The following is an 8848-nucleotide window of genomic DNA, read 5'->3' as shown; positions in this document are numbered from 1 at the left end:
CAGTGAGGAGATGAGGTCCCATGTAAAAGTAAAGAGAGACTGGTTACCTTTGGTAAGGGTCACAGATACTTCATTTACGGCAGCAGTTAGAAGGCAGCATATGAGTGAATGGATGCTGTCAGATTGAAAGATATAGTTGTAGGAGTCTGGAAATACTCTTTTGACAATTTAAATTATTTCATTGAAATAAGAAGGAAGTATATCTTTTTTTTTTTTTTTTTTTTTATCAATGCTTCCCATTAATTTTGACGCTTGTGGTAATTTTTTAAGCAGATACCTTTCTTCAAGTTGAAGTATCCTTCAATTCCTGCTTTGCTAAACCTCAGTATCATAAAAAGTTGAGAATTTATCAAATTCTAATACATAGGTAATGATATAATTTACCAGATAGTATTAGTAACAACAAGTCTCCATAACAAAACAGTATGACCAAGATTCATTTCAGATGTCAGGGTGTCAAAAAAAAAAAAAAAAAAAAGTCAGACATTGAGCTGTTAAATAACATATTTAATGGGTAATGGCTATTTAATGTGAACTAATTCGGGGATCCTATAGAACTATAAGAAATTTGTGAGAACAAATGAACATGGAATATTGCATCATTAATGAACAGAACAGCTCATAAATGTAATAGATGATGTAGATTTTGATAATACTTTATTTTTTGAGCAGTGACTTAAACAAGTTGGAAATTTATTTACCTCTTACATATAGGAAGTCTGAGCCAAGTAGTATGGGGCTGCTATTACAACTCTACAACATTAGCATTTTAGGATCCTTCAGTCTTGCTTTTGCACCGACATTAACACACATCCTCATAGTACAAGATGGGTGCCTGAATTCCCACTACAATTCCACATTTACAGAATTACCATTTAATACACCTCTTTTGGGTTTTGGGTACACTTTCATTTACTTTTTATTTGCCATAATTTGTTTGCATGATCACACATAACTACATTGGATGCTGGGAAATCTCTTTTAGCTAGGAAGCTATGTTTCTTAAAAAAACAACAGCAACAAACAACCACAAAAACCATTGCCAACCCCTGAATTGGGACTCGAAAGGTTTCCAGATGTGTGATATTTATAGGGAAAGCAGATGCCACATCTTTCTGATGTAGAGTAGGTGGTGGTTTTGAACCACCACACTTTATGTCAGCAGCTGAGGGCTTACCTTGTGTGCCACCAGAGCTGCTTAACTGGGATCAGGACCCTAAAAGTGAACTTTTTTTTCAGTTAACATAATTTCAAGAAGTTCCTATTCCTGATATCTAAGGTTTTTTTTTTCTACTTTCCTTAAGGGTTATTCAAACTATGGTGTGCTTGGCAAGAAGTTTAGTAGATAATCAGATTCCTCTTTCTTAGTGATTTCTTTTCATTACTCTATTCTAAACAAACATAAAATTCAACTCTCCTTAAATTACCTTATAGGTAATCCTTACAGGATACTTAGCTGCCAATTCTAAGATATGAGTGATCCGAGGGTAGTAATAGCATTTCCTAACCTACCTGTCAGTATTTTTCTGTGGCATTACATTACTTTCTCTACCTTACAAGTTCCAGCCCCTATAATGTATTTTGTTAAGCCCACTTTGAATTCTTTCCTCTTGAAATTTAACTTTTAATTTTAATATTTTATTTTTCATCTGAAACCTAGCAATCTGGTCAATAATTTCATCATGGCACATTTCACTTCCTCATTCCTGAAAGTGTAAATCAAAGGATTGAGCAAGGGAGTTACAATGGTATAAACTATGACCACCATCTTGTCGAAAGAGAAAGCAGATGGAGGTCGGGCATAGATAATTATGCATGGGACAAAAAACAAAACCACGACAGCAATGTGAGATCCACAGGTGGAGAGAGCTTTCCGCCATCCTTCAGAGTTATGAGTTCTTAGTGAGAGCAAGATGACAAAATAGGAGATGAGTAACAAGGAGAAGATTATAATGCAGATAAACCCACTATTGGCAACCACCAAAAGGCCAAGGATGTGAGTGTCAGTGCAGGTAAGCTTCAATAATGGGTTCAAATCACATAGGAAGTGATCGATAACATTGCGGTCACAGAAGGGCAGCGGGCAAGTAAAGACAATTTGTATCACAGAATGCAAGAAGCCCCCTGTCCAGGCTAACCCCGTCAGGATACCACAGAGCCTCCAGTTCATGATAGAGGGGTAGTGCGATGGCTTGCAAATGGCCACATAGCAGTCATAGGCCATGGCGGTGAGGATAATCACCTCCACTCCAGCAAAGAAGTGCTCAGCAAAGACCTGAGTCATACAGCTCTTGAAGGAGATGGTTTTCTTCTCATAGAGGGAATCCACAATCATCTTTGGTGCAAATGCAGAGGGATAGCAGGAAGGACAGGAAGGCCAGAAAGAAGTACCTCGGGGATCCCAGGAGTGCCGAGCTGCTGACAATTGTCACCACAACTAGCAAATTGCCCCCAACAGTTGCCATGTAGCAGAACAAAAATACAACAAATCCTATTTTTTGAACACTTGGATTCCATGAAAACCCAAGAGGACAAACTCAGTTACAAAGCTTTCATTTTGTATGTTTCCGTGGAAAAGGTGGAAGCTAACACAGTGACCATGTAGAATCTGAAATTAGGAGAAATATATTTGTCTTAAACCAGTGTATTTTATTAGTGCAGTCATCAAAATTATTGGTACATCCAGAAGCAAAATTATTTTAAGTCTTTCTGTTGTTCTTAAGAACACAAAATTAGAAATTTCTTGAGCCATCAGTCAGAACTGAGATTAAACTCTTTAAAACAGTCAGAGTTGCAATATGTGGGAAGGGAAACATTCACATGTGGTAGGGATGACAAATAGTTTTTAAAGTGGGTGCCAGCTTTGACTTGTTAGGTGTGGCCACCTAGAGTGAAATGTTGAGGAGGATCCTGAAGCACATCCAAGCTCTGAGGAAAGGAGGACTATAATGTATTAGTTATGCCTCCCCTTGACATGGCATGGGAACCAGGATGACTTGCATGGGAAATGCATCTCTCTCCAGGAGACTGCCTTACCTGCAAATAAAAGAACAGCTAACAAGCATTTTAACGGGCAATTGGAAATCATGCTTACTTCCCCAAATATTTCTTTAAAAATTTGAGCTGAACTGGGCCTTTAAGATGAATTAATTCATTTCTTATCAAAAATAAAGACCAAAAGAAAATTCCCTAACTCTATGCTTAACAAAACTAAGGATGCATTAAGTTTTGGTTTGCCTAGTATTTGTTTTAGTCATCATTTTAAGATGTAAACAGAAGCTGACAAAAATAATAATACCTACTTCAAAGTGTTCTGCTGATGACTGAGTGAAATAATGCAAGGAAAAAAGCAATTGCTCAGTGCCTAGTGTCTAGGATACGGTCCATATGAGGTCTTATTATCCCTATTTTAGTATTAGCTAAGTTATGGTTTGAGAGTTCAAGAAGTAAAAAACAGGTAGATCTGGGATTTTCTGTCTCCACAGCCAATGTGCATTCCACTGGATCAATAAAGAAAGCAGTGAGAATGTTTCTTTTCTGGGAGAACTTCAGGGCAAGGATGTCCTTTCTACAGTCTGCACACACCTCTCAAGGTTAAAATCTTCTGATTCATTTGTTCATGCTGAAATTAGACAACTCAAGGAAAAGAAACGCCACATGATTTATAATCAGGAGGTAATGGCCCTACCATACACATACACATCAAATACACATACAAAGGGCAACAACCGTGGAAGTAAAGAATAGAATCAACATGTTCAACATAAGCCAGTCTTAAGACTTCATTAATTCTTAACCAATTATTAAAACAGTGTGACTCAATACGATCAAGTGCAACTCCTCGAGGTATATTCGTTTTATAATTACATAACACTATTAAAAAATAGTTCATACATTGCTTCCCTAAACATCTCATAAGACTATGATGAGGGCCAATTTTAAAAATGTGAACGTGTTCCTTATGTCAAAGAGCTGTTGCAGATTGTGGTTATTATTATCTCACTGAATAAACCAGCTGCTTTTCCCATAGAAAGCATTTCCATGACTCAACCAGATAAGTACTTCAGCTTTTGACTTCATTTACTATAGGTAGACACAGCGTTGAAGGATAAATGTGTCCTCGTTTGTATCTATAAAAGAAATTTATCACTCAAATCACTTACATAATTACATGTTTGCTAAAGAGATGAATAAAATACTTGTGGGGCTTATATCGGTAAACTGATTTTGTTAAACGCCACTTAGAATTGACAAATAAAACTAATGAATATACAATTTTACATGTTAATGTCATCTCTTTGCTTTTAAACAAGCATTTTCCTTATATTCCCAGGGAGCTAGGAAATCCTAAATTGTGTCAGCAATGTTAACTCCATATCCAGCTGCAAGCTGTTACCCAGAAACAAACAAACAAACAAAAAAACATAGAACAAACCCAAAAGGGTCTATGGGTCAGCCAACAACCATATATTAAAATATAAAGAGAATCAGTATAATAAAGGATTAACTTAAACACAGAAGGCTATAACAACAACAAGCCAAATTGGTTCTCAGGATCCATAGGTCTTCAAACACTTAGAAACTATATCAAATGTGTAGGACTGAGTGCTCTAACTGGTTCAATGGACTGTGGAAGTGCCTACCAAAACTAAGTAAAAATTTACCCCAGGAAGCGAGTTATAGATCTACCCAATATCACAGGTAGCTTACATCACAGAAAGCAGTTATCCTATGACAGACCCAGGACCCCTGAGCCAGCAGACCAAACTGTTAGAAAAGCGAAACAAGAAAAAGTCTCCCAATCATGATCTTAGTTCTTTGTCTTTACGTTAACCAGTGATAGTCTGTAAATCACTCATAGATAATTATTCCAAGGATTGTAAGGAGCCCGTTGAAACACCCTTACTCTTAATGAATCAGCACCTGTCAAAATTGTATAAAAAGCACTTACTGATTATCCTTCTTTGGATTTTGGTTTGTTTGTAGCCTAAGTGCTTACAGCCAGTTTCTGATTTTTGTTTTCTGATGTCACAATAAAAAAAGTCTGTTGCAGAAGGCTTTCGTTAAAGTTGTTACTCCACAACAGATATGGGATCCAACAGTGGTCAGTTTAGCCTCGGGCAAAAGTAAGAGAGACAATGAAGTGAAATATGTAAGAACATCAACTCCACACTCATACAGGCTTGGGTTCAAATCCAAGCTCTTCTATTTAGTTATGTCTTATGGAACAAGTTACTTCAAATCCTTGGTTTCCGCTACTGAAAAGCGAGTATACTAAGAATGTCTATTGAGAGACTCAGATAACACAATCCACATGAATACATTCAACAGGAGATCAAGCCCCCAGACCACTGACACAGAGAATTGTCAACATTTTTACTTATACTTAACTCCCCCTCTACCATGAACAGGGCTGACAAGTGCTTTTACTGATAAGCTCTTTGACTCTTTCTTTTATTATTTTAAAAAAGGAAATTATTTTATTTGGTCACAGTGTAGGTATGCCAATTTTTTTTTAATGCATAGCAGCTTTAAATGAGCTTTGTAATCCCTTAGTAGCTGTCAAACCCACATGAGTCCACTTCTACTTCAGGCAGCTTCTTTATACAAAGAAAATCAAGTTGTCTGTAAATTAATTGATGCTAATTTATATTAACGATTAAATAATTCTGAAAATGCAAAAATGTGAACTATAAATATCACCGTATATCGTGTTCTTCTTGAAAATTCTGGTCATGGTAGTCTCCTATTCTTTATGGAGAAAAGTCCATTCAGTGGCTGGATAAAATGTGAATGCTATTTCCAAGTCTTATTTCTACATCTATACATCTAAGAAAGAAAGTCTCACAGACACACAAGGTAGAGAATGTTCCCCACTGCTTCTCAAGTGCTGTTTCCAACTTGATGTCATGGAACAAAAAATAGAGAAGGAAAAGATTTGCCCTTTATTTCCAACTGGAATTTAAAGACGTTTCCGTGAGAGGATGTGAACCTGTAGAACTGCCTCTCAGTTGCCCCCCGGGGTTTGAAAATTTTCCATCAGCATGATTCTCGAAGACAGTTATTGTAGTTTGAAGTACTTAAGCATTGGCAAATTTCTATGTCCCAAATCAATTAGGTTCTTTTTTTTTTTTAATCTCCTTCTTTTATACCTACTCCTGAGATTCTATGTGAAGATGCTTTCACTTCCCTTTATGTACAGGAATATAACAATGTGTATGCTGGGGTGGAAATGCCTGTGTTCTTACAAAATGCAAGAGCTGAGTTCTGGGTTAAGGCACAGCATCGATCCATGGGGACAGCATGTGCTGTTCTTGGGCTGGGGTGGCAGTGAGTGCTTATTAAGGAATAACACATTTCATATATAAATATGCAAAAATATGTAGATTAATCCAATTTTTTTTTCTCTCTCTCTCTACATACCTGATCTTGATATTCCATAACTTTAAAACTAAAAGCCTGATTTCTGTCCCTGGGTGGTATAAATCGTTAATGCACACACCTGTTAACCAAAAAGATGGATGTTAATGTCCACCTCCAGGCACCTCAGAACAAGGTCCTGGCCATCTACTTCCAAAAACTTAGTACCTGAAAACCCCATGAAGCCTAGTTCTAATCTGACACACATGAGGTCCCCGTGAGTCAGAATCAAATCAATAGTACCTGGGTTTTGTTCAACTGTTTGTTGAATATTTTCTTCTCTTCTCATGTTATATGAAAAAAATGAATGACAGATCAGGTTTCTCTGATGATGTGTAGCATTGTGATTGAAGTTTGAGGGAAAACCTGGAGATCCCCCTCAGAAAGGGGCCAAACCAAACAGTTTGTTGCTCCATTCAGTATTTAAACATTTTACTCTACCTACTTCTATGGCAATTCATACCCCACAAAAGATGTAAAATTGAAATGATTCATCAGAAAAGTTAAGGCCCAGAAGCACCTTCACATCAAGCACCTATGGGAACAAAAAACAAGGGTTTTTTTCTTTTTATTAAAATTTTAGAGGTTTGCCCTGGCCAGAAGAACTGGCTGACATAGACTACATTCCTTGTGATCCAAGGACAGAAATCCCAGAGAACTGCAGGACACATGGCCTGAAGCTTGTGGAAAGAATGGGTGATGTCATTAGGTACCATCGAGACGGACGCTGAGGGTAAAGGATGTCTTGGTCCACTCTCAACACCCTCAGTCAGAGCAAGGACAGGTGAGAGCTTGATAAGGGCCCACACATGTGGCCTAAGGCCAAGGATCAGCAGGGGACTATTTTTATCTCAGAGTGCTGAACTTGTGTCCCCTGAACTGAACAGGTCAGCACCACTCTGGCAACCCAATGTAGTGCAATCCTGTGGGAAAAATAAACAAATTAATAAAGATCCAGCCTGCTGAAGCCATTTGGATGCCAGACCATGTAACTGGAACTGGGGTCCCAGCCACAGGACAAGTCATAACTTGATTGGGGCTGATTAAGAGCTCCTTGAGGGTTCTGGTTGACTCCATGGATGTGATAGAATATGGAAGAGAAACATAAAAAGTAGAAAGAGTCAGGAGTCCATACAGTCATGTCCATGTTGGGATGTTATACCCAGCAGGCACTACAGACTTCTCAGTTGCAGGCACTGGAGAATGTTGGACATTTTGCAGTAGGCACTCTACAGCATGGAAGCAGGGACAGGGTTCTGCTTGTCCAGGTCCAAACAGAGTTTTATGAAAAAAATTGGCTCTTCAAATCTATGAACATAAAATGAAAATGTTAGCCATTTAGGGAGTTCAGGGGAAGGAAAAGTGTTCCAGACAGAAGGAATAGCCTATGGATGTAAAGGCGCTGTGGCAAGAGCATACCTGGTCTGTAAGTGGAATGGAAAGGGACCACATGGACTGGAGAATCAGTGAGGGATCAGCCATGAGGAAGCAGTTCAGAGAGATGGGAGGGTAGCAAGATTACTGCTGCCTGATCTTTAGCAGTTGTAAGGTTTTAGCTTTTATCCTGAGCACCAGTGCAGTTGAGCAGAGTCATGAGATAATCTGACTTATGTGTTTAAAAGATAACTCTAACTTCCTTGCTAAGGATAGAACTGGAGATAAGTATACAAGGTATTGCAGGGAGACTAAGTAAGAGGGACTTGCAATAATTGAGGTGAAAGAGGATGGTGGCTTGGAATTAAGTGACAACTCTCAAAATGAAAAGAAGTTCTTGAATTTGAGATGTAGGTTAAAGCTGACAGGATTTCCTGATAGAGTGGATGTGGGCAATGAGAAAAACAAATGAACCAAATGAGGCATCAGTAGAGATGGAGGATGAAGTAAGTGGAGTCTGTTTGGGGATTGGGTCAGAACAACCAGAAATACAGCTTTGGATTTATTCAGTTTAAGAAGCCAACTTGTCATTTAGATGGAAATATCATGGAAGCAGTTAGATGTCCAGATCTCAACCTCAAGGAAGAAGTCTGGACTGGAGATACTAATTTGGGAACCTTGGTCATGTAAAGAGATTATTTAAAGGAAGAGGGAATGGATCAACTGGGTTAAATGATGTTAATGGATTTAATAAGATGAGAAATGAAAAACTGCTGTTAAATTCAACAAGGCGGAGGTCTGTGGTGACCTTGAAGAGAGGATTTTCAAATAATTTTAATTACTAACATCTGGCTGAAAGGAGTTAAAAGAGAAATGGGGGTTGGGCATTATAGAGATCCCTTAGTTTTGCTGCAAAGAAGGGAGAATGAAATGGGGTATTAGATATAAAGGAAGTAGAGTCAAAAAAATATTTTTAACGATGAGAGAGGTAACAGATTGCTTCTTTGATGATGTAACTGATCCAGTAGAGAAGGAAACATGGATGAAATAAGAG

General features: G+C 38.0%; 1 pseudogene; it reads right to left on the bottom strand.

Moving 5' to 3' along the window:
- Window positions 1–1645: 1645 nt before the first annotated feature.
- Window positions 1646–6441, bottom strand: LOC100670858 (olfactory receptor 4C15-like; annotated as a pseudogene).
- Between the last annotated feature and the right edge of the window lie 2407 nt (window positions 6442–8848).

The sequence above is a fragment of the Loxodonta africana genome, chromosome 7 (genome assembly GCF_030014295.1).
Source record: "Loxodonta africana isolate mLoxAfr1 chromosome 7, mLoxAfr1.hap2, whole genome shotgun sequence".
NCBI classification, from domain to species: Eukaryota; Metazoa; Chordata; class Mammalia; order Proboscidea; family Elephantidae; genus Loxodonta; species Loxodonta africana.
This window is presented reverse-complemented; position numbering and strand designations above follow the sequence as displayed.